Below are 27896 nucleotides of genomic sequence, written 5' to 3'. Positions count from 1 at the left end.
CACCTGGGTTTGACTAGACTTTAGCCGGCACACTGATAGAAAAAGGTTGCCAACCTCTGCTCTATTTTGCATGAATTGTCAATACATGCAAAGTAGTAAAGATCCCAGATCTCAGGCTTTATAGTGTTAACCCCCAAATTTCTGATAACTTTCTAATGTAGACCCCAAATCTCTGATGACTTTACAATACAGACTCCAAATCTCCAGTAAGGGCACAGTGCAGACTCAATAGAATAATTACAGCTCCTGTGGTTCTGCACTGTCTCTCTGCAGCTGGACTGCAGGGAAGCTGTCAAACACTTTAGGCATCTTCTGGCACCTATTTATTTATATACAGATCCCCAAACCCTCAATAACGCCAATGCTCCACGCATATTACAGTTCCATGTTTAGTCCAAAGCCTCCATAAGTATGCTATGACCTTGTGGTGATTTCTGTATCAACAGCCACTTTCAGCATACGTTACTGAGCTATTATTGGAACCTCCACAAGATCTCAGCACAAATATGGAGGATTTCAGTTATAGCCGCTACCCTGGTCCATAGAACCCGAGTATATGAGAATCATTGTTGGTCCCCAGGGGCCCTGGGTCTGGATGCAGCTGCAACTTCTGCAACCCCCAGTGCTAAGCAAGTGACTGTGATCGCCACACACAGACTGCTGATCACTAACAAAATCCCATCCGCTATAGTGTTTCAGAGCTAAACTGGTCTTATTACACTTATCACTACACTGCTTGGACAGATTTGCTCGGCTAAGAAAGAACTTGAATGTTTTCCTTAAAAAAATAAATGAAAAGAATTTACATTCAAAACACAAAGTACAAAGTCCCACTGCTGTGTTTACTTTTACAATAAAAAATATGACAATGGCTTTTCATGTTTACTATGCAACAAAAGTGGAATACATGATATATTATTAGCTGTAATAAGGTACTTCAATTGCTCAAATTATGCATTATGATGTTTATTGTTAAATACAGACAGGGTTGTATTCAGTATTTATGCTGAACTGGGCCATGAGGAAAGAACTAGCCGTAACATATGAAAGTGTCCTTTACTTGCTCAAGCGTCATACTCTTTTGTCCTTCAGTTGCTCATAAATCATACTGTACTGTCACACACTTGCTCATGCACCATACCCTTTTGTGCTCCACTTGTTTATTATGTCATTCTCTACTGTGTCACCCATTAACAATTATAACTAAGTAAAAATGTACATATACACATGGCTAGTTAAGTTTAAGCAGCAATATTAAAAAAAAGAAAAAGAACTAAATCACCATAAGACAATTTCCATGCTGCCCCTGAACAGTACAGTATCTGTAAACTACCTAGGAATTACCTATAGAAACACCCTTTCAGACTCTACCCCAGCCATCAAAATCTTCAAATGCTCTCTGAAAACCCACATCTTTATTAGAGCGTACCTCACCTATACTACACTCCCTTTACTTTTCAACTAGTCGTAAGCTCTCTTTTAAGCAAGGTGCTCCCTATCCTATCTTTTAATGTCTGCATTTATATTGTCTATCTTGTATGTCCCTGTTTTATGTAGGGATGTGCACCGGCGACTTTTGAGGTCTCGTGTTTTGTGTTTTGGATCCGGATTTTCGTTATTTTTGAGGTTCGGATTTGTCTCGCAAAACACTTGACGAAAGGTCTCGGTTCGGATTTAAGGTATTGGATTCGGATTTTTTTTGAAAAAAACATAAAAAGTTTAAAAATCAAGTTTTTGGGCTTATTTTCACTCCTAGGCTATTATTAACCTCAATAACATTCAATAACAAGCATTTCCACTAATTTACAGTGTATTCTGAACACCTCACAATATAGTTATTAGTCCAAAACGTTGCAACAAGGTATCTTTCTGGACTGCGTAGAGGAGTGGGTCACCACAATATATATTAAAAACCCTGAACTTTTATGATTCGCACCAATAATTGTACCTGGACTGCGTAGAGGAGTGGGTCACCACAATATATTAAAAACCCTGAACTTTTATGAATCGCACCAATAAATGTACCTGGACTGCGTAGAGGAGTGGGTCACCACAATATATATAATAAGAAAACCATCAACTGGTTTGATTCGCACCAATAAATGTACCTGGACTGCGTAGAGGAGTGGGTCACCACAATATATTAAAAACCCTGAACTTTTATGAATCGCACCAATAAATGTACCTGGACTGCGTAGAGGAGTGGGTCACCACAATATATATAATAAGAAAACCATCAACTTGTTTGATTCGCACCAATAAATGTACCTGGACTGCGTAGAGGAGTGGGTCACCACAATATCTTAAAAACCCTGAACTTTTATGAATCGCACCAATAAATGTACCTGGACTGCGTAGAGGAGTGGGTCACCACAATATATATAATAAGAAAACCATCAACTTGTTTGATTCGCACCAATAAATGTACCTGGACTGCGTAGAGGAGTGGGTCACCACAATATATTAAAAACCCTGAACTTTTATGAATCGCACCAATAAATGTACCTGGACTGCGTAGAGGAGTGGGTCACCACAATATATATAATAAGAAAACCATCAACTGGTTTGATTCGCACCAATAAATGTACCTGGACTGCGTAGAGGAGTGGGTCACCACAATATATTAAAAACCCTGAACTTTTATGAATCGCACCAATAAATGTACCTGGACTGCGTAGAGGAGTGGGTCACCACAATATATATAATAAGAAAACCATCAACTTGTTTGATTCGCACCAATAAATGTACCTGGACTGCGTAGAGGAGTGGGTCACCACAATATCTTAAAAACCCTGAACTTTTATGAATCGCACCAATAAATGTACCTGGACTGCGTAGAGGAGTGGGTCACCACAATATATATAATAAGAAAACCATCAACTTGTTTGATTCGCACCAATAAATGTACCTGGACTGCGTAGAGGAGTGGGTCACCACAATATATTAAAAACCCTGAACTTTTATGAATCGCACCAATAAATGTACCTGGACTGCGTAGAGGAGTGGGTCACCACAATATCTTAAAAACCCTGAACTTTTATGAATCGCACCAATAAATGTACCTGGACTGCGTAGAGGAGTGGGTCACCACAATATATATAATAAGAAAACCATCAACTTGTTTGATTCGCACCAATAAATGTACCTGGACTGCGTAGAGGAGTGGGTCACCACAATATATATAATAAGAAAACCATCAACTTGTTTGATTCGCACCAATAAATGTACCTGGACTGCGTAGAGGAGTGGGCACTGGGCACCACAATAAAATATATAAAAAACCTTCAACAGGTCTGCATTACACTACACATACGGCTGCTCCTCCATCCTCTCCATCATATACATGTTGGAGTTTTAGCATGTGACAACCTCTTGTTTTTGATAATGTCAGTGCATTTTGAATATTTTTCAATTTGCCCCACACCACTGAATGTACTTTATCTATGATACGCATCTATCTATCTTGACTGCGTAGTGTGGTGGCCCCGGTACACAATTTGGTACCGGGGCCACAATAAAATAAATACACCCTCCACGTGTCAGAATTCCACCAAACAAGTATCTGGACTGCGTAGTGGGGTGGCCCCGGTACCCAACTTGATACCGGGGCCACAATAAAATAAATACACCCTCCACGTGTCAGAATTCCACCAAACAAGTATCTGGACTGCGTAGTGGGGTGGCCCCGGTACCCAACTTGATACCGGGGCCACAATAAAATAAATACACCCTCCACGTGTCAGAATTCCACCAAACAAGTATCTGGACTGCGTAGTGGGGTGGCCCCGGTACCCAACTTGATACCGGGGCCACAATAAAATAAATACACCCTCCACGTGTCAGAATTCCACCAAACAAGTATCTGGACTGCGTAGTGGGGTGGCCCCGGTACCCAACTTGATACCGGGGCCACAATAAAATAAATACACCCTCCACGTGTCAGAATTCCACCAAACAAGTATCTGGACTGCGTAGTGGGGTGGCCCCGGTACCCAACTTGATACCGGGGCCACAATAAAATAAATACACCCTCCACGTGTCAGAATTCCACCAAACAAGTATCTGGACTGCGTAGTGGGGTGGCCCCGGTACCCAACTTGATACCGGGGCCACAATAAAATAAATACACCCTCCACGTGTCAGAATTCCACCAAACAAGTATCTGGACTGCGTAGTGGGGTGGCCCCGGTACCCAACTTGATACCGGGGCCACAATACCTCCTCCAAACATGCTACAGACAATTCGTCATTGAGATCCCATTAAGTATGTTAAAGACAGACAGGGTCCAAGTGTTATTAGTTGACTTTGTAAAGAAAAAAACTGTCCCTGTTGCACATAGTCGTGCAATGAAGACTTACTTTTTCATTTAAAGGCACGATCTTTCAAGTGTAGTGTTTGTAAGTCTAAGTCATATTATACTTTTGGTAAAATTGGTTTTTTTGGTTCCTCTTTATGTTAATTAATTAGTAATAGAATTAAAGTAGGAAATAGAATTAAATAGAATTAAAGTAGGAAATAGAGTGGTATAGAGTTGTAGTGTGGTATAGATAGAGTGGTCCACACAATATAATAATAAAACCCTCAACTGGTCTGAATTCCACCAAACAAGTATCTTGACTGCGTAGTGTGGTGGCCCCGGTACACAATTTGGTACCGAGGCCACAATATAATTAAAAAACCCTCCACGTGTCGGAATTCCACCAAACAAGTATCTGGACTGCATAGTGGGGTGGCCCCGGTACCCAATTTGATACCGGGGCCACAATACCTCCTCAAAACATGCTCCAGACAATTCGTCATTGACAGACCCCAGACAGACAGGGTCGTAGTGTTACTGTTTGACTTTGTAAACCCAAAAAAATGTCCCTGTTGCACTTGCACATAGTCGTGCAATCAAGACTGACTTTTTCATTTAAAGGCACGATCTTTCAAGTGTCAGAAAGAGAGAGAAGACACAGGAGAGGAGAGTTGTAGCTGGGGACCTGGGGTGGAAGCTCCCAGGCTCCCCCAGCATTGCCTGGAAGTCTGAGCGTGGTGACTGAGCCAGGGCAAGGAATGTGTGCCCTGGATGAGGGGGAGAACTCCATGCCACTATAGTGAACCCAAGAGAGAGGGGGACACTGCACATGGAAGAGGCCCTGGAGTGAGGGCTGCTACAAGAGGCATGGTAGCTGTAGTGTCAGATCCTGAGGCTGAGAGTACACAGAGTGACGTGTCAGAGCACAGGAGACATTATCCCCGCAGAGGAGGGATGAGCTGCAGTTGAGAGGTCTGCTGTTGAAATAGGACATGCACACTTTAACAAACCAATCATTTCAGCGACAGGGCCTACCAAACAACTTTGACTGAAATGATTGGTTTGTTTGGGCCCCCACACCAAAAAAGCTATTCATCTCTCCCTGTACAGACTAAACAGGCTCTACTGAGGCAAGATGTCGTCCTCATCCTCAACCTCTGATTCCTCTCCCCCTACAGTGTCTACTTCCTCCTCATCACACATTATCAATTCGTCCCCGCTGGACTCCACAACCACAGGTCCCTCTGTAGTATCTGGAGGGCAGTGCTGTACTTCATTGAGGAATTGATTATTCATTTTTATAAACATCATTTTTTCAACGTTGTGAGGAAGCAACCTCCTTCGCCGCTCACTGACCAGGTTCCCCGCTGCACTAAAAACTCTTTCCGAGTACACACTGGAGGGGGGACAACTCAGGTAAAATAGAGCCAGTTTGTACAGGGGCTTCCAAACTGCCTTTTTTTCCTGCCAGTAACAATATGGACTGTCTGACATGTCTACTTGGATGGTGTCAGCAAAGTAATCATCCACAATTTTTTCTATTGTGACAGCATCCAATGCAGCGAGAGTAGACATGTCTGCAATGGTTGGCAGGTCCTTCAGTCCGGACCAGATGTTATCAGCATCCCCGCCAGTGCCTCTTTTGGGAAAACTGAGCTTTTTCCTCGCAGCCATAGATGTGGAAGAAAATGAGGGTGGAGCTGTTGGCATGTCACGGTCCTCTTCAGAGGACAATCTCCTGACCAGCAGGTCTTTGCACCGCTGTAGATTTGTGTCCGCCGGAAACAGAGACACAACATACGCTTTAAACCGAGGATCGAGCACGGTGGCCAGAATGTATTCCTCTGACTTTAAAAGAGTGACCACCCTCGGATCCTGGCAAAGCGTACGAAGGGCTACATCCACAAGAGCTACATGCTTGCTGTAATCGCAATGGCTTACCAGCTCCTCCCTCACTTTCTCCAGCTGCTTCTGCAACAGCCTGATCAGGGGAATGACCTGACTCAAGCTGGCAGTGTCGGAACTGACTTCTCGTGTGGCAAGTTCAAATGGCTGCAGAACCTTGCACAACACGGAAATCAGTCTCCACTGCGCTTGACTCAGGCGCATCCCCACTCCTTTGCCTATGTCGTAGGTGGCTGTGTAGGCCTGAATGGCCTTTTGCTGCTCCTCCATCCTCTGCAGCATATAGAGGGTGGAGTTCCAGCGCGTCACAACCTCTTGTTTGAGGTGATGGCAGGGCAGGTTCAAGCTTTTCTGATGTGCCTCTAGTCTGCGGTAGGCACTGGCTGAATGCCGAAAGTGTCCAGCAATTTTGCGGGCCACCGCAAGCATCTCCTGCACACCCCTGTCACTCTTGAGGTAATGCTGCACCACCAAATTAATGGTGTGGGCAAAACATGGGACGTGCTGGAAATTGCCCATATTTAATGCCCGCACAATGTTACTGGCATTGTCTGACACCACAAATCCCCATGAGAGTCTAAGTGGGGTAAGCCACTGGGAGATAATTTCCCTCATTTTCTCTAATATGTTGGCAGCGTTGTGCCTCTTATTAAAGCCTGTAATGCACAATGTTGCCTGCCTTTGCATGAGCAGCCATTTTGTAGATGCTGCTACTGATGCAGCTGTTGCTGTTGCTGCGGAAGGGGATGCATCTACCCAGTGGGCTGTCACAGTCATATAGTCCTTCGTTTGCCCAGAACCACTTGTCCACATGTCCGTGGTTAAGTGGACAGTGGGTACAACCGCATTTTTAAGAGCACTGAGGACACTTGATCGTACTTCTCTGTACATTTTTGGTATCGCCTGCCTAGTGAAGTGGAATCTCGAGGGGATTTGGTACCGGGGACACAATACCTCCATCAACCCTCTAAATCCCACTCCACTGATGGCGGACACCGGGCGCACGTCTAACACCAACATTGCAGTTACAGCCGCAGTTATACGCTTTGCAATAGGGTGACTACTATCGTATTTGGTGGTCATGGCAAACGACTGTTGGACGGTCAATTGTTTGGTGAAAGACTTAGCGGTCTTACGACTTCCCCTCTGGGAAGATGACCGACTAACAGCAGCAACAGCAGCAGTGGCAGTAGTAGGCGTACCGCTGCAGGATTCCTCGGATGAATCCCGTATTGAGGAGGACTCAGTCTGGCTGGTGACTTGGGCTGCAGGACTGAATCTGATGGAGATTGTGGAGGAAGTTGACGAGGAGGGTGTTGCTGGTGTGTATCCAACTGGACCACGGGATTTAGGTGTCCCTGTACCGATGAGGGTCCTAGCCCCAGTTCCTGAACTAACCACTGAACTATGAAGGTTATTCAGGTGACGTATAAGGGAGGATGTTCCTAGGTGGGCAAGATCCTTACCCCTGCTTATTTGAGCTTTACATAAGCTACATATTGCCATACATTGGTTGTCTGGATTTGGATAAAAATAACTCCAGACCGAAGAGGTGCATTTTTTGGTCTTCTGACCAGGCATGACGATGGGCTTTTTCATCCCATGGACATCAGCTGTTTCCCCCCCTGGTGCCTCATTTACAATAACCACATCACCATCCTCATCATCAAGTTCCTCCACAGCGCCAGCTACATCATCAATAGCCTCCTCCCGAGCCACCTCTTCCCGTACAGTGATGGGAAGGTCAGGCTTGACAACCACCAACACGCTTGGACTCGCCTTGGGGATTTGTGATAATTTCTCTTTAGAAGGCAGAGTTGTTTGCTGTTTTGTTGCTGACAGCATAACTCTCTTCAATTTTTTGTAGGGGGGGGGAGGAGGAGGAGGGCTAAGATCCGTGGGTGAAGCTGAACCACTAGTCATGAACACGGGCCAGGGCCTAAGCCGTTCCTTGCCACTCCGTGTCGTAAATGGCATATTGGCAACTTTACGTTTCTCCTCAGATGATTTTAAGTTTCTCTTTTTGCTACTTTTTCTTAACTTGGGCTTTTTGGATTTTACATGCCCGGTACTACGAGATTGGGCATCGGGCTTGGAAGACGACGTTGATGGCATTTCATCGTCTATGTCATGACTAGTGGCAGCAGCTTCAGCATTAGGAGGAAGTGGGTCTTGATCTTTCCCTACTTTATCCTCCAAATTTTTGGTCTCCATTATATGTAGCACAAGATACTGCAGAATGTGTGAACTTGTTAATATTGCAGTACCAATGGACTTATAATGCTGGATTGGTTTTGCAAATTTGGTTATAATTATTATATATATTTTTTTTTTTTTAAATTTTTTATTTTTTTTTACTTTTTTTTTATTTTTTACAAACTTGGGAATAATGGGGAAATAACTATGCCCTTAGAAGCACAGAGCACAGGACACAGCACCACTGGACTGAACAGGACACGGCACAGGACCCAGCAGCACTACGGAACTCAGCAGGACAGAGCACAGGACACAGCACCACTGGACTGATACTGCAGAATGTGTAAACTTTGTAATATTGCAGTACCACTGGACTTTTACTGCTGAATGTGTGAACTTGGTAATATTGCAGTACCAATGGACTTATAATGCTGGATTGGTTTTGCAAATTTGGTTATAATTATTATATATATTTTTTTTTTTTTTAATTTTTTATTTTTTTTTACTTTTTTTTTATTTTTTACAAACTTGGGAATAATGGGGAAATAACTATGCCCTTAGAAGCACAGAGCACAGGACACAGCACCACTGGACTGAACAGGACACGGCACAGGACCCAGCAGCACTACGGAACTCAGCAGGACAGAGCACAGGACACAGCACCACTGGACTGATACTGCAGAATGTGTAAACTTTGTAATATTGCAGTACCACTGGACTTTTACTGCTGAATGTGTGAACTTGGTAATATTGCAGTACCAATGGACTTATAATGCTGGATTGGTTTTGCAAATTTGGTTATAATTATTATATATTTTTTTTTTTTTTTAATTTTTTTATTTTTTTTTACTTTTTTTTTATTTTTTACAAACTTGGGAATAATGGGGAAATAACTATGCCCTTAGAAGCACAGAGCACAGGACACAGCACCACTGGACTGAACAGGACACGGCACAGGACCCAGCAGCACTACGGAACTCAGCAGGACAGAGCACAGGACACAGCACCACTGGACTGATACTGCAGAATGTGTAAACTTTGTAATATTGCAGTACCACTGGACTTTTACTGCTGAATGTGTGAACTTGGTAATATTGCAGTACCAATGGGCTTATACTGCAGGATTGGTTGTGAAAATTTTGTGGTAATTAAAAAATATTAAAGTAGTTTTTGGTATTTTATAAAAAAAACTTTTTTTTATTTTTTTAAACACAGGGGAATATTGGGGAAATAACTATGCCCTTAGAAGCACAGAGCACAGGACACAGCACCACTGGACTGAACAGGACACAGCACAGGACCCAGCAGCACCACTGACCTCAGAAGGACAGAGCACAGCACACAGCACCACTGGACTGATACTGCAGAACACAGCACAGCACAGCACTAAACAGCACTAAACAGCACAGCACTAAACAGCACAGAACTAAACAGCACAGAACTAAACAGCACAGAGGACCACCTAACACACCCTCCCTCTACCCTGATCAATGCCCGAGTGAAGATGGCGGCGACTAGCGGGGAATTTATAGGATCCGAGTATCGCGAGATCCGACAACGGGATTATGAGTCAGAGCCTCAGTTTCACTTTTGAATTTGGCGCCAATACCCGGATCTGTCTCGGATCCGACTCGGATCCGCAACGTTCGGGTGGGCTCGGATTTCAGAAATCCGAGCGCGCTCATCCCTAGTTTTATGTATGTACCTTTTCCCCCACTGTCCGGTGCTGCAGCGCATGATGTTGTCTTACAAATAAATGGCAATTATAATAATCATGTACTTTGCTATATCAAATTTGGCCAAACAAACACACACAGTAAATCCCTTTATTTTCCATGTAGATGTCCCTGATAACTAAGTTGACATATCCTAATTTTAATATTTTGAGATGTTCCTAAAAGCTAACTTGATACATCCTATTTTGAGTTTTATTATCTTGATAATTAATACAAAATTCATGGTTTCACATTTATACTAGATTTCTACTAGATAATAATTGGGGGTCTAGTTATTAAAATGCGACAATAAATATAATCCCCTATCACAGCAATTTATTAAATAAAATATCTTCGAAAAGACCCAGCAAATCTTAACATCTGCAAAGTGGTATCGTTGGTGGTAACCCTTTGATGTATCAATGTATCCATTTTCACCAGAGATAGGGCTTTTCAGCCCTTAATAAATAGACCCCATGGTCATCAAATGGGGAGCAATGCCTGTAACTATAATTACACTAATAGATATATCGGATGAAACACGACACCATTCATATGATTTCGATACAGCTTCATTTCACAACAGCAGTATAACAAAGTAACTATTAGACCAGTAGACAGAGGTACACATTCAAAAAGGATTATTTGTTATTTACTACTGGTGTCTGTGAACAAATAGCAGTTTGGTGCCCTTTACCCCTTCAAGGTTGCCCAAGTTTATGAAGATGAGTGAATACACAGGACTCTGGGAATCAGGGCAGCTTCAGTAATGCACTCTTAGCTAATGGTGTGAGGGTAATTTTCTGGCGTCAGCTGTAATAAACAGAAAAGGGCTGTGTTTACACACCTTGATTTGTTGTGTGTTATTTGTCTTAATTGGCCGTGTGAGCCATCATAAAACAAGACGGAAAACATATACTGCCCAACACACATTCTCAAGCCTTACCTCTGCTAAAAGCTTTTCCGAAGGTCAGATTATGTAGAAATAATATAATAAACAACAGAATGTTGAGGAAGAATGACTGAAAAACTTGAAACCTTGAAAAGAACTTGGTCTCCAATGTGTTGGCAACAAAGTAAAAACATAATGCTACCATGTTAGTCAGCATTACCCCAAATACTTTTAATTTAACCACAGACTGTAATATACATTAACTGGAGACCGCAACATTCTAAGCTTTCCTACTAAAGGAAAAATATAGATGATAGTTATAGAAAGCATTTCCTCGCATAGTAAAAACTAAGCAAATTTAGGAAACTTAGAAAAAGTGATAACAATCTAGAGATTGGAAAATTAACTTTACATTCATTCAATATTCTTACAATACATCTGTAGAGTCTTTTTAAGGTATGTAGACCTACCTTTATTCCATGGGCATCAGCTACAATATATAGTGGCTTGGTAGAGTTGTGGATGTTGTGGATACACTTTACAAAGCCGCTATATATCGAAGCCTCAAGAGAAAAAGAGACTATATCTATAATATTCCTTCTATTTCAGAAATTGTATTTAATAATATTGACAGTGGTATGGATTATCCTTTATGCAACTTAGGTACGAGCCTAGGGCTCAGCTGGTATAGGGGGGTCAGAGCACAGCTGCCTGTTTATTTATTTATTATTTAGATATTTAAGTAATTAATGGTGCCACCAAATAACATATACTGCATAAAGTGTTAAGGCCATTGGCATAGTTCACGCTGAGCAGCAGAAACTACATCAGAGCAGCCATATAACTTAACCTTACTTGTTTACAAAATGAATTTGGTGAACAAAATTTCCACCTGTTTACAAGTTTTTGCCGTGAGGGTCTATGGAGTAAAGGAAACACTGGAAATCACTGGGTATAATGATGTACATGGCATGAGTTTAAAGTATATGGCACAGTCTATTGCATGATGGGATAGTGAAAAACTTTACACTAAAGCTGCTCTGATTCTGCACAATTAATAAAATGTGTATATTAGTTTAGCTACTGTGTTGATTTGGTGAACACATGGGGAGTACACATGGGTATTGCCCTAGGGTGGCAATTGAAATGACTCTCTTGCAAGCCTCTAAATAAATCAATGTCAACTGGATTATTTCTTGTCTCCTACCTGTGGGTGGTATGGGCGCATTTCTCACAAGCCCCTACTTCTGAATTACTCTCAGGTCTGCCACCCGATTCTTGATCAGTCTCTCTCGCTTGGGGTCAAAGTGGGCGTTCAACAAATAGGACTCTGTACATGTAGATTTAATAACAAATAACTTGAAGAAGTACAGATGCAGTAAGAGTAGGTGTATCAATACCAGTTGATGAAATAATGGTGACCAGGCTGTCTTTTAATTAAAACAAATACGTTTATTTACATCATTTTTTTTTTTTAAATCAAAAACTTTTTATTTGGTTTCTTTAAGCACATACAAAACAAAAATAAACCAAACAAAAAAAATACACAAACATGACATCTTGGAAATGTAAGGCTTCCAAAATTACATTTGGAAGTTCACAGGAAATCTGTTGATATACCAATGTTCACAATAAAACCAATAAGTCTTTTTTACGGAATGTAACAGCATTATGGAAGAGTAAAATTATATGGTTCACGACAGATAGTGTTTTAATAGTAAAAAATGAAGATTGCAGCGGAATTCCAAACCCTTACACGGAACGAGTCTTCCACATTGACCCACTCTCCCCAACCTCCAAAATATATATTAATCAGAGGACACCAAATCATCAGAACAAGCTCGATATCTAGACGAATACCACCTGGACCATATTTTATGATATTTTTATTTAGCATTTCTACTTGTATACACATATCTTTCGTGTTGCACAGTGGCATTAACCAGTGCTCTCCACTTGTGAAAATCAGGTGGGTCAGGTGCCAGCCATGCCCTAGAAATCACCAGCTTGGCAAGTGTCATTAAATTGAAAATATAGGCAGCTGCATATTTATTCATTAAGTCTTCAAAAGAAATACCATATAAACAGCATTAGGGATTCAAGGAAGAAGCAAGGGGAACAGTATTAAGAACACAAACTTCTCACCAAAAAGTATTTACAACAGAACACTCCCACAGCATATGCCAAAAATCAGCAGACAGTCAGCAACATTTTTGACAGGACAAGTCAGCTCTCTGGCCCATACGATGCAAACCCATTGGAGTAAGTTATACTCTATGCAACATATAAATGTATTTGTTGGTAGCAAAGACAGGATGTGGCATTGCGGAGATATATATAAGCATATGAGATCACTCTTCGTCTAATAAGAGTCCTAAATCCACCTGCCATTTGGCTTTTAGTGAGTCTAGGTCATTCGGGGCAAGTGAACAGTTAAGGTTTGAGTAGAGTTGGGATATAGTGTTCCTCGTACCCACACTTTGCAGAAGAGTCTTGAGAGGAGATGCCTGAATTAGTTGGGAGGATGCAGAAAACTGCGTGTTAAGGGAGTGTCTTAGTTGGAGGTAGCAGTAAAAAGCTGAGTTAGGTATTCCCTTTTCCTGCGACAATTACGGAAAGGTTTTCAAGGAGCCCGACTGATATAGCTGCCCAATATTCACTATACCATATTTCCGCCAGATGTTGTATTCTCTTAGCTCATTAAGTTCAGGGAAGGAGGGATTATGCCACAAAGGAGTAGAAGGGTCTAAACTCTGACCTGTCATTATATTATGTGTGTCACGGATCTCAAACAGAAGTACAGCTAGGAGTCATGGATAGGTGAAAACACTCTGTGTTTATTTGCAGAGAGGTGTTAACAACAGGTAATAAGGAGCAGTGATAAATACCAGGTTCCAGCTGATGCAGAAAGTAGCATGAATGTCCAGAAACAATCAGGTAAGGACAACAGGAAATTACATCAGGATTGGACAACAGGAAAGGACAACACAGGATGGGACAACAATAACCAGCAATGACTGCTGGGAGGAACAGGTATATATAAGGGGAATGAGACACACCCAGGTGCATGAGATAATTAGTGAACATACAGGTTAACTCCTTAAGCACAAGAATAATGCACAATAGCAGCACCTCTGGTGAAAAGAGGTACTGCTGGAACACAAAATAGAAATACAAATAATAGAATGACAAAAAGGCAGGAGCTGCCATGCAAAGCAGCATGTAATGCACACGCTGTAGGCAGATCATGACAGTACCCCCTCCCTTAAGGGCGGATTCCAGACACCCAATTACCAAAAATGTCTGAATTCATCGGAATCATAGTCCAGAATTGGGGGCCCGGCAGAAAAGTCCTCGTCCATGGGTGGACGGGCAAAGGAGACTATGCCAGCTGCCAGTTCAAGCTCTGTAGACCTTGCTCTCTTCTTTCGCTTTTTCTTTTTGCGAGAATTCCCTGGAACAGCAGTTTGAACCAATTGGGTGGAGCACAATGAAATCTCTAGGCCAGGTGAGATGGGTGGACCTGCTGACAATACAGAGGCCCCGTAACAAGGCATAGGAGGTGTTGGTGAAAACTTGTTGATCACTGCCTCGACAAATAGTTATAAGTCAGAAAGAATGGGGTGATCAGACTCAACAAAAGGGTTTGCCCATTCCATAGCCTCTCCTCTAAAATGTGTTAACAAAAACAAAACTTGCCTCTTTGGGTCACTGACAAGGCTAGGTACCGAGGGGAAATAAGAAGCACAAAACCTCAGTAGAGCACTACATTGAGAAAGGTGCCCCTCAAAGGTAGGTGGCAGCTCAGACTTGGCACCCTCGGCAACGGATGGTTCGGACTTGGCAGCAGGCTTGACAGCTGGCCCGGACTGGACGGCTGGCTTGGCAGCAGGTCCGGACTGGGCGGAAGGCTTGGCAGCTGGCCCGGACTGGGCGGAAGGCTTGGCAGCTGGCCCGGACTGGGCGGAAGGCTTGGCAGCTGGCCCGGACTGGGCGGAAGGCTTGGCAGCTGGCCCGGACTGGGCGGAAGGCTTGGCAGCTGGCCCGAACTGGGCGGAAGGCTTGGCAGCTGGCCCGGACTGGGCGGAAGGCTTGGGAGCTGGCCCGGACTGGGCGGCAGGCTTGGGAGCTGGCCCGGACTGGGCGGCAGGCTTGGGAGCTGGCCCGGACTGGGCGGCAGGCTTGGGAGCTGGCCCGGACTGGGCGGCAGGCTTGGGAGCTGGCCCGGACTGGGCGGCAGGCTTGGGAGCTGGCCCGGACTGGGAGGCAGTCCATGTGGTTCAGCACCAAGTGGTAACTCGGGCTGAACCACATGGACTGGCAACTCGGGCTGGACCGCATGGACTGGCAACTCGGGCTGGTCCGCATGGACTGGCAACTCGGGCTGGACCGCATGGACTGGCAACTCGGGCTGGACCGCATGGACTGGCAACTCGGGCTGGACCGCATGGACTGGCAACTCGGGCTGGACCGCATGGACTGGCAACTCGGGCTGGACCGCATGGACTGGCAACTCTTCTGGAGCAGACTGGAGGGACAGGACCCCCTCTGGAGAAGTCTTTAAGGGCAGCGCCCCCTCTGGAGCAGACGGTAAGGGCAGCGCCCCCTCTGGAGCAGACGGTAAGGGCAGCGCCCCCTCTGGAGCAGACTGGAAGGGCAGCGCCCCCTCTGGAGCAGACTGGAAGGGCAGCGCCCCCTCTGGAGCAGACTGGAAGGGCAGCGCCCCCTCTGGAGCAGACGGTAAGGGCAGCGCCCCCTCTGGAGCAGATGGTAAGGGCAGCGCCCCCTCTGGAGCAGACGGTAAGGGCAGCGCCCCCTCTGGAGCAGACGGTAAGGGCAGCGCCCCCTCTGGAGCAGTCTGGAAGGGCAGCGCCCCCTCTGGAGCAGACTGGAAGGGCAGCGCCCCCTCTGGAGCAGACTGGAAGGGCAGCGCCCCCCCTGGAGCAGACTGGAAGGGCAGCGCCCCCTCTGGAGCAGACTGGAAGGGCAGCGCCCCCTCTGGAGCAGACTGGAAGGGCAGCGCCCCCTCTGGAGCAGACGGTAAGGGCAGCGCCCCCTCTGGAGCAGACGGTAAGGGCAGCGCCCCCTCTGGAGCAGACTGGAAGGGCAGCGCCCCCTCTGGAGCAGACTGGAAGGGCAGCGCCCCCTCTGGAGCAGACGGTAAGGGCAGCGCCCCCTCTGGAGCAGACGGTAAGGGCAGCGCCCCCTCTGGAGCAGACGGTAAGGGCAGCGCCCCCTCTGGAGCAGACGGTAAGGGCAGCGCCCCCTCTGGAGCAGTCTGGAAGGGCAGCGCCCCCTCTGGAGCAGACTGGAAGGGCAGCGCCCCCTCTGGAGCAGACTGGAAGGGCAGCGCCCCCCCTGGAGCAGACTGGAAGGGCAGCGCCCCCTCTGGAGCAGACTGGAAGGGCAGCGCCCCCTCTGGAACAGACTGGAAGGGCAGCGCCCCCTCTGGAGCAGACGGTAAGGGCAGCGCCCCCTCTGGAGCAGACGGTAAGGGCAGCGCCCCCTCTGGAGCAGACGGTAAGGGCAGCGCCCCCTCTGGAGCAGACTGGAAGGGCAGCGCCCCCTCTGGAGCAGACTGGAAGGGCAGCGCCCCCTCTGGAGCAGACATTTCCCCATTAGCAATATCCCCATGGGTAATAGGAGCACATTTCCAGAAGCATATGACTCTGCCTGCTCTCCCAGAAAACCCAACAGATCTATAGGAATTTGTGTAAGCTGTGCTGCATAGTAGTATAGGCGTAGGTTTGGAAGGGCTAATCCTCCATCAGCCTTAGAACTAAATAATGTAGCCAATCGGATACTGACCCCATCCCCTCACCCTTACAAATGAAGAGATGAGCTTGTCTATCTTATGGAATATCGCCCTTGGGCGGTATACTGGAGAGTGCTGGAATGTATGAAAATTTTGGCTGCACAACCATTCTAAATAAATCGATCCTGCCTATAACTGTGAGGGGAAGTCTCTTCCATGTATGAGATTTTGTTTTAAAGTTTTTGATAACCGGGTTAATGTTGAGAGACAAAAACTCACACGAAAATTTGGATATCCAGATCCTGAGATTTTTAAAACATTTGGTCTATTTAAGGGAATGTCTATTCTGCTATCAGGGGGGATTACACCATGAAGTGGGAATATATAAGATTTGTCCCAGTAAATCTATAGACACGAAAAATATTAAAGATTATTAGCCACCTCTAAGAGGTTGTTAAGGGAGGCATCAGAGTCGGAAAGGAATAGTAAAATGTCGTCAGCATAGAGAGCTATAGTATCTTGTGTTTTCCCCTCTGGGAGCCCGACAATTTGTGGATGATCTCTAATTAAACAGGCTATGGTTCTATGACCAGCACAAATAGTGCTGGAGACAAGAGGCAGCCTTGCCTTGTCCCTCGTCCCAATTTAAAAGATGGGGATGTGTGGTCATTTACTGAAACTCTTGCTGCCGGTGATGAATACAGTAGCCTAATTCACTTAATAAACTCCATTCCCAGCCGAAATCTGTGCAACACCACCCATAAGTACTCCCACTAAACCGATTTGAAGGCCCTGACAGCATCCAAAGAAACCACCACTGCCCCCTCCTCAGCCGAGTGGGGCAACTGACTGTGAGTATAAAGCCGTCTTAAATTTGAGATGGTGAATTTACCAGGCATAAATCAGGTTGAACTATCTCAGAAATAACCAAATTTAGTCTGGAGGTGGTCGAAAAGTGTGCCCAAATGGACGATTATCGCCTCATTTGGTTGGTCGTACCGTTTAATATTTACGGTCCAATCTCCTTTCCGCTGTGTAGTGTGTATAAACTTCTGACCAATCCACAACAGTGAGTACGAAATTACAGTCATTGCTCACGACAACATGGCTGTAAAAAGTCGCTAAAGGGACATCCGCTCTTCCCTTTATCGTCCTAAACAAGGCTAGTGTGTATGCAGTCCATGGCCCGAGCGATCGGATCATCGATCGCATGTAAAATCACTCTGCATAAAATGTTGGTCAAAATTTCTGTAGTGTGTATCCAGCTTTAGAGGCATAAACACCTTTATAATATAACAATTTCACCTCCCTTAAAAATGTTTACATGTTGATTATTGTAAATTGTTGGGATACTTCTACTAGATTGCTTCTCCTTTGCTAGGCATGCTAGGTAGGTTCCACCCATATCAGCCTCTGAGTATTGTCGGGGTTGTGAGAATAGAAGGCGGCGCTTAGACTTGTCAAAGAGATAGTCTCTCCATTCTAACTGAGCCTTTAACCATTGGAGATGATCCTCTGGTGTATGTAAGCTAATATATAGACACTCCAAATCCCTACAACACTGTTCCAACACAGATTCTATTTTCCTATTTGAATTTTGTCAGAAATATTTTTAATTAGGATCCCCCATAGAAAAGCCTTAAATGCATCCCAAAGGACATCAGAGGTTGATGACATATTATTATCAGTAAAGTATCCTTCCCAACGACGTAAGGTTCACCCCAGTACCCATTGTATCCAACCAGAGTGGGTTTAACTTCCAATATCTCACTTCTCTGTCATTTCTCGGGTCAATACATATCAGGACTGGGGAGTGATCCGAAATGCCCCAGGACAGGAATTCAATAGAAGTAACACATGGTGATAAAGATAGTGAGGTCAAAATCAAATCTATTTGCGAAATGCTGTGGTAACTGATAGAGTGGCAGGAGAATTGTTGTTGGCCAGGATTTCTACACCTCTACACATCAACCAGACCCATCTCATCAACAAGGGGGGAAAAAGGTGTGGGATCGCCCGGGAGAGGTGTGTTTGACTCTCGCCATCTATCTAATCCTGTGTGGAGAAAATTGTTAAAATCTCCCAGACACACCACTGGGGTGGCCGGAGAGAGTTCCATGAAATTGGAAGCTTTGCACAAAATATCACCATTATATGGGGGCGGAATATAAATTGCCAGTATTACAAGCGGAGAAAAGTTAATGACCGCCCTAAGAAACACGTATCTCCCATAGGGATCAATCTCCACATGTTCTATCATAAAAGGTAGAGATTTCCTGACTAATATAGAAACTCCTCTGGAATTAGCAGAATGCGTAGAATGATACGCCCACCCCACCCACTGACGCTTTAAAGCTATAACTTTACTACCCGAAGATGCATCTCAACCAAACAGGCTATGTCTACATTATATTTTTGAAGCTGGGATAGCACAAGGGAGTGTTTAATCTTTTCATTCAACCCTCTTATATTCCATGCAAGCAGACGAAGCCCCCCCGAACGGTGGTAACTTACAGCCATGCAGAGTCATACAACATTGGAGAGCATCGAATATAAGCTAGGAGGAAGGAGCAAACTGCTAGAGAGAAGAGTCTGGAGACCTGTTCTTTGTACAATGAAGAGTGGTCAATTACCTGAGTCATAAGTAAATATAGAGGCATTGTGCTGAAGACAATAAAGACAACAATAATACAAATTGAGTATTTTCTAAGTGCAAAACTCCTCCACACAGGAGGTTAGAATAAGAAAGCAGTGCACCTTCTAACAACCCCACCCCGTATACCCCAACAAATGAACTAAGATATACTTCATCCCTAAACGATCCCTTTAAACACTATAACTGTCAGGAATCGAACCCAGAGCTTCTGCCTCTGTCGACTGCTGCTCTACTGACTGAGCTTGAGATTGCCAAAACAGATTCTTAATTCTTTATTTTAGCTACCTTTTGTTGCCTGGCCTTGTGTTCACGTGAATGTGCCAGTGATGTTAAGCTTAACAGGCAATTACAAACTAGCATTTATCAGGGGATAGGGACTCCAGATAATGTGCCTTTACTCACTGTTCACCAACTCACAGGAGAACAGATGCTTCTCAAAGGGTATTTTCAGAACTTCAGAGTAATTCAAATAAGCCCTTCACCTCGAGCGCAGCTTGTGATATCAGGAAACACAAAATAAAAAATGGCGGTCGTCCCATTACCGGAGCTCGCGAAATGAAGTGTCAGCACGTAACCTTCAGGATGCAGCCACCACCCGGACCAGCCTGAGGAGGTAGGTAGTTAGGTATTTTCTCTTTTTTTATGGAGTCTGCGCTGCCCAGTCAATGTGTGTTTATATGAGAAGGGTGCTGGATATCATGGGATATTCGCGCTGTTCCTCTTACTGGTGTTCTTTTCTCCGACTAGAGGGGATGTCCCCAGGACTACTGTGCTGTCGGACCTCTATTTCCAAGTTAGTGTTCAAATTTAGCTCCCGGCTTATGGATTGGTGTAGGCCCCAATAAGCAGGCTGGCAGGGAGGCCACACAGCAGCTACCTCTATTTGATATTACTTCTCTGCAAGTGGTCCACAGCGTGCAACCTGCCTTCCTCGATCAGCAGGGAGAGCCTGGGCAGCGGGAACCAGCAATAAACAGGATAGAAATTCGAATTGCGGAGGAGAGTAGGAACAAGGCATCCTACTCCATGCTATTCCAAGCCATGCACCCCTATTTATCATCAACAATTCACTGCAGTACAGTTATTACTTACTCCACATAATATATCACATTGCACCTCTGGCCACAGGAGCTGGCATTCTGATATTATGGGTCTGCCATCCTGTTTCTTGCCTTTGCCTCTAAAATAGATGTGGCCAAAAATGCTTTTCATCTCACTCTGGGCACTAATACACTCCTCTCTGTATCTAGCCACAAATCAAAAAGCATATCCAATCTCACTTGTGCCTCTTAGAACGAATACCTACTCTCACACTGCTCGATTTCCTGACAACTCAGATCAATCCTGCCAAAAAAAGTATCTCAAGCTCACTTCCCAACTCTCAGCAGCTTTTCCTCTCACACTGTATTCTGGAGCTATCCTCTCAGAACTCCCAGAAGTTGGAGGTATAGTAATTCAGACTTGACCAGGCACTCACCTCAAATGTTCAGTTCTAACTCTCCAAAGGTAAGATTAGGCCAATAGACTTTTTAAACACTTGGGTCCCACCTACCACTCCAGCCATGCTTTCTGTGGGCCTGAGTCATTAAGGAAAATAAGGCAAAAAAAAGTTGTAAATGTTCTCTGGGACAAACCATGTTACCGTCAGGTGCCGCCTCGCTGCTTCCTCGGAACGGCTGCCTCTCACAGCTCTCACCGCACTTGGTTGCCAGGCAACCAAAGGCAAGACTTCCGGCCGGACCACCATTTCATCCACGCATGCGTGTCCCGTTGCTAGTCAACGAGACGCTATTCTAACCTCCAGCGGCGGCCGATGACAGCGCCGCCGCCTCTCTCTCTCAAATGCCACAACACCTTTCATGTTTCATTACTACAACCCTTAGTGCTTAACGAGTTCTTTCGGCCTCCTTCTTGACCTACACCCGTACAGTCTTCATCTGATGTAGAATATGAAAACAGTCGGCTTTTGGACTCTCGTATGTTGCATGACCGGCAACAGTTCCTAGTTCATTAGAAAGGGTTTTGTCCTTACTACCCGGATTGTTTGACTTCTCTTTTGGATTTCCCCTGTGCATTGTTTGCTCCCAATAGTTACCGACCCGGAATTGTTTGACCTCTCCTTGATTCTCCCTTGTACCTCGTTGCCAGCACATTACAAGACTGGCTGACTTGACTACTCTGATCCTGTGCCTCGCTATATGACTCAGTGAAGGACCGCGACCTGCGTGTCTCCTGCAGCGGTGCCCATACCTCCGTGCGGTGATTCTTGGTGAAAACCAGGGACACGTTAGATTCCGCACCTTCTACTCGAGTTACACCAATGTTAGCAGGTACTCAACGCCTAAGTTGTGACAGTTACAATGTAAGGGGGGGGGGTCAAATTAGTTTATTAGTTTGCACGTAAGTTAAATACTATCTGATTTTTCATCTAGCACACAAATATTTGATACCTTTATTTTTAATTTGAAATTTAAAGTTGATCTAAGACATGCCCTATCCCAACTATAAATCTGTCCTCACATTTTTAATTTACCTCCCCCTCCAATGCAAAATGGTTTTGTCCAGGTGCAAAGTAACTCCTTTTTTATGCTTTGCTCTCCTTAATGACTCAGGCACCATGTGTCATTTTGCTCACACATCATAGGGTCATCACTCTCTCTACCTTGCAATCAAGAGTGCATTGCCATTACTGACAACAGCAACATGTGAGGTTTCACTTCAAAATAAGCTACAGATGACAGGTGGCAGTGCACCAAAAACACTGGCAACTGCACACTGTCACGCAGTTCTGAATCTTCTCCCTACATGCTGCTGTGCCTTCCCCTGATCCTGCCTACTAAGTTTTAAGATGTCATTGTTGGATCTGGATCTTGCTCACCTATCTCTGGTCTTTAAAAGACTGCCTCTCACAGCAGTCTGGGCCAGTTCATCAATTGTCTTTGCTGCTGCTGGTTACTCAGTGTAACTCCTGTTTTCTTATCTTGACTGATTTCCTGTTACTGACTCCTGCTTGTCCCTCTGTTTTGAACCTCATCTTATGATCCACACCCTGGCTTTATTTTGACTTCCCTCTTGTTTTCTCCCTGGTATCATTGTATACCTCTAGCTTGTCTGGCCCTCCTTTTGTCTGATTCCCTGTGAATCCTCCAGTGCTTCATACCTCTTGGATAACTTGGACATCTCTGCTACCTGTGCCTGCAAACTATCACCACTGCCTGATATCCAGCTTCCAAGCTTCCCATCATACCTGGACATCTGTGCCACCTAAACATGCAGACTGTGAAGATACCAAGTTTATCTGGCCCAATGCTACCCACTTCATGCTGGCTGGCCACCCACTGGTGCCTTACTATGCCAGGGAAGTCTACCCAGTACTTTCTAGGGTTCACAATCACACAGGCAAATGCAGTTAGAAAGTAAAACAATACATTTATTATAACAAAAACACTAGATTATTATATACACACAGTAAATAAATGCCAGGCAGGTTTACCAAATCATCTGCCCCTCACCCCACTAGCTTAAGGAGTTACAGTCACCTGGATGTCCTGACATAAAGACCCATGCAGTTATTCTCTTAGCTGCAGCTGTAGTCCATTGGTAGAGAATGAAAACTCAAAACTAGCTACACTGCATCTTCCATAAAACAATCTTCAGAATGAATATCTCCTCGCCCCTGGAGTGGCTCCTTATATCTAAGGTCTAATTTCCACAGTGTTTTCCCTTGCCTGGGTATACCCTTTTTAACCATTGGTGGGTGCTGTAACAGGGAGTTGGATGGGGGTGTGGAGATGAGCTGTACTTCCACAGAAGGTCCCCTGCTGGGCTCTAGACAAAATGTCTGAACTAGTCATGTTGAGGGGGAAGTGGCCTTCCCCCTCACCTATATCCTGTAAATTCATCCCTACCCATATGCCCCCTGGCTTCACTTTAAGGACAATGAACAACAACCTCATTGCCACATCATCAAAATACAGTACACAATATACATATTTACAATGAGCTACAATGTCCCCTTAGCCACATGTAATTAGACACTGCATGCAGTCTGTTGAGCTTGGGAACAAAAGCAAAGGCTATAAAAAGTACTTGCTATAATCCACATTATATGAGAAACGAGGTAGAGCATGGTTACAGTGTTATCAAACTCGTTTCGTCACATATACCTCCCCCACATTTTTAGCCATTGTTCCCCAGTGGCTTCCTTGTCCCAAGTAAACCTTTCTCCCCCAAGTCCAAAGTCTCTGGCCTGCTGTGGTTTCACCTGGGTTTGATGGTAAGGTAGACAACAGTACACAGTTCCTCAATCTCCCACCAGGGTCCCATAGGTGCGGGCATATCATCCCACCAAGCTGGAGTGGGGCTTTATGCTGCCCTGTGTCATAAGATGAGAACACATTAAAACTGGGCCACATATCTGTGGTAGAAGTGTTGTAGTCCAACATCCCTTGGGTGCCTTGTCCACCCTTGAAATGCCCAACTGTAAATAGTAGTTTGGTCTGTCCTCTGTTTCTGGAGACCATGCTCCCCTCCCCCACATATTCGAGTGAAAACTGCCCAGGGGCCGGAAAACTTTGGGGCTCCTTGTCCTGTTGTTTCTGGCAAAGACCCAATCCCCCCTCCCCCAAACACTCAAGGGACAACTGCCCAGTGGAAGGCAAATGTGGGAGCTCCATTAATTCTTTGCAGCTGGAGAATCCTCTGTCCCCCTCAAAAAAACACTTATTAGTGCCCCTGTATGTATTTTTGAGTTCATCTCCCCTCCCCTGATACCACATCCAACTGTTGCACTACTTCCCTCGCTTCTGGCGCATCGGGGTAGTGTAAATCCTCATTGGACCCAGACTTGTCCTCCTTGCAGCAAACAAGAGTGGATGGTCCAGTGAAGCTTCTGATATGGGGTCCTGGGTCCCCAGATTTGGAGCTGGAGTGCTGGGAATTGACAATTCCTTTATTGTCTCACATTAGTTCTGTCATACAGTCTGTAATCATGATTTCTGCTGAGATCATATATTGAGAAAGTTCATGTCACAATTGGGTACAGCTGTACATCATTGGCATTAGAGAGCATACATGCGGTATCCTGTTTTACTTCATTAGATAAAACATTTTCAGACACAACAAGGGTGGATAACTGGCCTTTTCTGCAATTCTGTTCTAACTTAGACACAGTCTCAGGTGCCAATAACACTGGCAAATTATCAGAATATGCTACTACATGGTACTTACATGGTAGCACTTTTACATTCAAGTCACCAAATGGGAGGATTTTTCCTAATCCTTTCAAAGGTATAACATCATCACCAAGCAATTATTCTCCAGTCTGCTTCAAGATAGTAGCTTGGGCAGCTGTGTATAATCCTCTGGGATGGACCTCCCATTGATTAACAGACTGAGCAGCCCTTTTCAGAATGTGACAAATGATATTGTAATTAACATTTTTCAGTATTCATTCAATAATACTGATCCTGCCACATTTCAGTGTCAGTAAGTCCTTGTCGCTATATCTCGTCCTTTGCTTCTTCAAAACTCTGTTGCAGACATTGCATTTGTTCCCAGAGAGGTATGTGGAGACCTAAAGTGAGCATCCATTTCCAATAGACACTAAAGACATTTATGAGACTCTCCTGATCTTTTAAAAGACGTTTGAGGATATCCCTTTGCTTGCTGTACAAGTACGGTACAAACCGGATCTGGCATTCCATTATCAGCTTCTCCATACTCATTGTCTCTAGTGGATCTGTAGAATCTGTTAATGGGACAGATTCTATTATTTCCAGGGGATTCATCAGGCATGTCCCTGTGCTGCAACAGTCCATTTTCAACTTGTTTATACTGCTGATTACTGTTGTAACTGGATTTTCCCTTGGCCAGATTCTGCATAGTACAAATAACTTCACTTGTAAAATCATCCCATTCTGGTTCATCCAGAAAATTCCAGCACTTGCTTCCTCTTTCAACATTAGCAACACATCCAACAGCTTCTCCAATTTCTCCTGTAGACTGCTCCTTTCCACATAATAATCTTTGGGTACTCCTCATCCCAATAATCCAAAATGTGCTGCATTGTGGTGGGGTGGTGCAAGACATCCATATCACCATCCTGCAGACACTGCCACAGTCCTTCATCCCAGATAATCTTTTCTCTTGGTTGCACTGGACTGTTTCAGTTGAACTTTTTCAATACTGGGCTGTGGTCTGCTCTCTTCCTCCCAGAGGTCACACCCATTTTACTTCCAGAGATCACCTCACTGTGACTTCCCCTCTTTGAGGCATGGTTCCATCTTCTGCTCTCCACTGGCTGGGTGCGTCACCCCTTATCAAATCAGCACTTAGGCGACATCTTCCCTCGCCTAAAGCCCACAACGCTTTTTCGTGACACTTTCTACCTTAAAGCCTTAAGGAGTCAGTTCTGGCTAATATGGTAATTGCTTTTTAGTGCTAACTGCTTTGCAGAGCCCTGGAATGTATCATGTTTCCCTGCATCAGGGGGTTGGAGGGGGAGTGGAGATGAGCTGTACTTCCACAGAAGATCCCCTGCTGGGCTCTAGACAAAATGTTTGAACTAGTCATGTTGAGAACAATGGATACTAATTGGCCTTCCCCCTCACCTGTTTCCTGCAACATGGTTCCTACCCATAACCTCCCTGGCTTCACTTTAAGGACAATGAATAATAACCTCACTGCAATATCATCAATATATTGCACAATATACATATTTACAATGAACTACAATGTCCCCTTATCCACATGTAATTAGACACTGCAGTTGTAGTCTGTTGAGCTGGGGAACAAAAGCAAGGGCTATAAAAAGTACTTGCTATAATCCACATTATGTGAAAAACGAGAAACAGGATGGTTACAGTGGTATCAAACTCGTTTCGTCACACAGACTATCGCTACTACATGGTAACCAGGTGTCTTTGTGCTTGCACTTCACCTGTAATATTTGCAATCCACTGTTTTACTTGGAAAACCAGAGTCTCCAGCTTCTCAGCTTTTCTGGCGAGCCAGACATTCAATATCTGCATTCCACTGTTTAACCGGGAAAACCAAAGTCTTCAGATTCTCTGCTTTATCTGGAAAAACAGACAGACAGTATCTCTTGTCCACAGTTTAACTTGGAATAACAGGCTCCAGCAACCCAGCGTAACCTGCTTACTCTGTCTAACCTGTATTATCTGTGTTGAAAATAAACCACTTCATTTCATTTCACATTATTTTTTATGGTGTTCATACTAGGAATCCTGACACACATTCTTTTTAACTTACTGCAATCAGCACTTTACTAAAAGTCAAGTTACCAAGATTTAAGAGACTACATCAGTATGCAGTATTTACAAGGCACTCATTCCTACCAATCACAAGTAAAGTTGGAATTTTGTCTCTCTGCTGGTGCTGCAAGAGTCATTTTCAGTCTGTTTAATTTGCCTGTTTATTGTCTTTCGCTTTGTCCCTCATGATACTACATTCTCCAAGCAATCAACAAGTTTTGCCCCTCAAAACCCATCCTATCAGGACTAAGCAATTTGTCTGGTTGTGATATGTCTCTGATAGCAACTCCAGCCAAGTGCTTCTCTCCTGGATGAAACTAGTACCATGACATTTTGCTTGTGCCTCAAAATGGACCATGCTGGGGTAGAGCTGGAGTTTGATGCTTTAAAACACCCCTCAAAAATGCATGAGGTGGAGATTGGCATCCTAAAGCAAACAGGTCTTGTAGCTGTCTGTTATCAGTTGTTGGGCAGCCAAATCTATTGTGACAGAATCCCAGATTTTTGTCCAGGAGCAACAAATGGTAATGTCCAGTTTTGTTAATAAGCTCAAAATTGCTGTACCCTTGAATTTTGATTGCAACCCTGAAGAGTGAATGGGATTCCTGACCCAGGTCCATTTGTAGCTTGTAATAACAAGCAGCATCTTTCCCCACAGAAGGACTGGCTAGGCTTTGGCCTGGACCACACCACCACTAAGATGCTTTTGGCCATATTGAAGATGATCCTTCACTCTCTAGGTTGCACAGCAAATGCCTCTGCAAGACTGAGTAATATGGTCGATCAGTCAACCAGTATGCCCCTGAATTCCAGACAGTTGCACCAAAGACAGGTTGGAGCGTTGAGTCCCTACTCGCATCCTTACATAGAAGATTGGTGTATTCCATTATAGACAAGATCATTTGTCTTACCACCTGTCATGAGCCGTGCCGGTACGCCGCATCCTGGAGTGATCTAGCAGCCGGACGCGTGATTTAGTTTCTATGCTCTGTTATTATCCTTCTGGCATAGATGTAGGAGGGTGTAGGGACATCCTCCAACACCAGGGGGAGCTCTCATATGATTTCAACTGGTGCATTTATATGTTTATACATGCTTCCTGGTTTATGTTATTACCTATGCTAGTTGTAGCTAGTAATAAATTAGCTGCCTCCTGAGGCTGATTGTCAGCCCTCTCCTCCTCTGTCCTGATTGGCTTTTAGTAC

This window comes from Mixophyes fleayi, chromosome 7, assembly GCF_038048845.1.
Source record: "Mixophyes fleayi isolate aMixFle1 chromosome 7, aMixFle1.hap1, whole genome shotgun sequence".
NCBI lineage: Eukaryota > Metazoa > Chordata > Amphibia > Anura > Limnodynastidae > Mixophyes > Mixophyes fleayi.
The sequence above is the reverse complement of the archived record's forward strand: the minus strand, read 5'-3'. Positions refer to the sequence as shown.